The sequence below is a fragment of the Meleagris gallopavo genome, chromosome 2, assembly GCF_000146605.3.
Source record: "Meleagris gallopavo isolate NT-WF06-2002-E0010 breed Aviagen turkey brand Nicholas breeding stock chromosome 2, Turkey_5.1, whole genome shotgun sequence".
NCBI lineage: Eukaryota > Metazoa > Chordata > Aves > Galliformes > Phasianidae > Meleagris > Meleagris gallopavo.
In genome coordinates, this window is record NC_015012.2 from 107882235 (window position 1) to 107886096 (window position 3862).

A 3862-nucleotide genomic window follows, 5' to 3' on the forward strand; every position below is an offset into this window, starting at 1 on the left:
GAAAAGAAAAAAAAAGAAAAGAAGAAAAAAAGAAAAAAAAGATTTTGTTCATTTATGTATGGGAGGAAAAGGGTTGTCTAAATAATATGCTTCTTATGGGAGTAAAAATATCACGTCTTTGGATCAGTTCCAGGAAATTCACAAGAAGGATAAACAAACCTACTTGCAGAGCTGGTATAAGACATTCATCTCTCTCACATGAGCACTTGGATCATCGATTAGTAAGTCAGATCCGAGTACAAAAAGCGCAGATCAATGCTGAGGAAACTTCATGACCAAACAAATTGCTGGGAGCCAAGACATCTCAGAGCAAACTTCCATGTTGCCTCTGGTTCTGTCTGTGGCTTTGGGCAAGTCAGTTCTCCTCTTTGTACAGAATACAGATTATGATATTTGACAGAGTAGATGAAACGTTGTTTTAACACAAGACATTTAAATTACGGTTATACTATATCGCAAAATTATAAACTCTACCTTCTACCAAGGAAGTCAAGAGTGTGACATTTGCTGCTTTTCTTCTTCCTGCAGGTAAATTCAATCCCAGTCTGTCTAATTTTTCTCTCAGGCAACGTCCTCCGTTTTTAGATTTTGCTCTGTCAGGAGAGAGAAAATCATATTTATCGTGTTCTTTCTTCATCTACAAATTCATCTACCTTATTGGCAAATGTCTGGAGTAATGCTTGCTCTGATTACATTGATGGGAAATCTGTCAGAGTTGTGTTGAACACTACGTACTCACACTGTGTGAGTTTTTCAGGTTTCTCTTTCAAAAGTTAAGTATTTTAATGCCTGTCACGGGGGCATCAGATCTTCAGACAGCTTTCAACCTAGTGGGACCCATGGCCCTGATTTGGGCACTGCACCTGGGATTGCAAAGACTGAATATAAATATTGACAGCGTTGTCGGTTATACCTGACCTAGCCACCTCAGGCTCCCAAGATGGTTGAGAGAGACAAAAATCAACTTGTGATAATAAACAGAAGTCTGGGATAAGGAATATTTGCTAATTTCTTCTACCTGGCTAAAAAAAAAGAAGCCAGACAGCTACTCAAATACAGAAGTCAATGTGGAACCCAGATTTAGCTATCCCCATATGACTGGTATAGAGATCTGAGTGCTTAAGAATGTAGTCTATGAAGGCCAGCACTTACTAAGAATAGGGATGAGACAACAGGAAATGTTAAGGCTAAAATCCCAGTCATCTTTGGCTAACTGTACCCCTATCCCAGATGCTTACGTCACTTTGTTCTCATAGAATGCTTGCTGGTGCATCCCACACCTGTTTTTCTGCAGTGCCTGAGAAGCATTTCAAGTTTATCCACTTATGCAGCAGACTTAGGTTCAATTTCTTGTTCAGCCTGAGGGAATTTGAACCTCTGCCTTTTAGCAGCCAGCTGGAAGTGCATAACTAATGTTAAAATGCTTACATATTGAACAGAGAAGTGACTGGAACCTTGATCTTCCCTATTCCAAATGAATGATCTGGTCATTAGATAATATAATCACCACTACAGTTATGCCTTCACTTTTATCCACAAATGCTTAATTATCACAAAATGGGACTGAGGGCTCCCTAGCTTAGAATAATCCATTCTGTTAAGATAGAATGAGGGGGAATATCCTTTAGTTGCACCAGGGAAGATGGACATTAGGAAAATCTTATTTTCCAAAAGAGTGATATTGCCCTGGAATGAGCTCTCCAGGATGTTGGTGGAGGTGTTCAAGAAATATATAGATGTGATACTAGGAAATATGGTATAGTGGTCAATATTGGTGGTAGGTGGATGCTTGGGATAGATGAACTTAAAGGTCTTTTCCAACCTTAATGATTCTACAGTTCTATCATTCTTGAGTCTGAGTCTATGATTCTGTGTGTCTATGATTCTAAAAAGAGTGTCTGCCTAGATGTTTTGAGATTTATCATCAAGTTCCTTCAGACAGAGGAAGGAACCAAATTTGGAATGCCCCAGTTTTCATGGTTGGTTTTACCCACTAAGAGATACCACAGTTTTGGATATATAATATGTCGGAAAGTGTGACCTGAGTGCAGCTTGCTGGAGAGATACTTTGATAGTGATTACTAATAAAACATAAAATTAACCGTATTTGTTATCACTACGTCTGCACTTGTCAGCTATGCAGTGGTTGAGTCCATTCTGCGAGACCTGATCAGATCCATGCATTACACTCTTTGCCCTGTGAAACAGAATTGCTGTATCCAAACCACCAGCTTGGAGCAGCCCCTGGCTAAACTGACAATCACAGCCCAGGGTAATTCGGAAGAGTAATAATTGGTCTGGGTCAAAAACTCATGGGGGTCATTCTAGCATTTTAACAAAAGAGAGAACTGATTCACCATGCTCAGCCTCATGTCCTTGCATTCTCAACAGCTTGCAATACCATTGATGAAGTCAATGGTGTGAGCATTTAAAGTGAATATTTCTGTGACTCTTAGCTGATGGCATATTCAGGGTGAAGTAAATAGCAGAGGAAAATTTTTGTAGATGTCAATTTGGTCCTTACTCTGCAAGATGGCTTGAGACAGCTATTAGACCGCTATGTATCTTAGAATATAGCAGGTTGGATAAAATGACTTTCACTGTGAGTACGAAGACCAGTGTGGCCTTCAGTGACAGCAGTGAAATAGCCAATAACTTTCCAGCTAGTTTTGATCAAAGAGCATTTAAGTAGCTTATGCCATCTAAGTTGACACCTCAGGGACATTGCAACTCTCATATGCCAGGCTGAAATACAGTTGTCTCCTTGTTTTCCACTTGTAATGTGAGGCAAAGTCTGTCTTTCCTCCTTTCTGTTGCTACTCTATGCAAGTGTCTACTCTGGTCAGTGGAGGATCAGAGGCAAAACTATACCTAATTACTTGCTTCTCCTTCAGCATCTCACAATGAGAAGAAAACGAAAACTGCATCTTCTGCTAACTTCAGCCTTTCCATGCTCAAAAGGCAAGAGAAAGTGAATGTAAGAATGATGCATCCCTAAATCTCCATGACTTGGGGAGTTTTTTTGTGTAGTTATTGCTGTTTTATACCTGGTAAAATAATTTACTTTGAAATAGCTTCTCAAAGCTTTATCAGTGACATCGATGATGGAATCGAGTGCACCTTCAGCAGTTTGCTGACAACACCAAGCTGAGTGGTGCAGTTGACACGGTGGAAGGAAGGGATGCTATTCAGAGGGAACTCATTGGGCTTGAAAGGTGGGCCTGGGTGAACCTAATGAAGTTCAACACAGCAAAGTGCAAGGTTTCGCACATGGGCCGGGGGAATCCCAGGCATTCCATACAGACTGGAAGGAGCAGTCCTTGAGAGCAGCCCTGCAGAGAAGGACCTGGGGGTCCTGATAGATGAAAAACTTAACATGAGCCAGCAATGTGCCCTTGCAGCTCGGAAAGCAAATGGTATCCTGGGATCCATCAGCAGAGGGGTGGCCAGCAGAGACAGGGAGGTGATTGTCCCCCTCTACTCTGCTCTTGTGAAGCCCCATCTGGAATATTGTGTCCAGGTCTGGAGCCCCCAGTACAAGAAAGACAGGGAGCTGTTGGAGAGGGTCCAGAGGAGAGTCATGAAGATGTTCAGGGTGCTGGAGCACCTCCGCTACCAAGACAGGCTGAGGGAGCTGGGCTTGTTCAGCCTGCAGAAGAGAAGGCTGCGGGGTGACCTCATTGCAGCCTTTCAATATCTAAAGGGAGCCTAAAGAGGGGAGGGGAATCAACATTTTGAAAGGGTAGATAACAGCGGGACAAGGGGAAATGGTTTTAAGTTGAGGGAAAGAAGATTTAGGTTGGATGTCAGGGGCAAGTTCTTTACAGAGAGAGTGGTGAGGTACTGGAACAGGCTGCCCAGA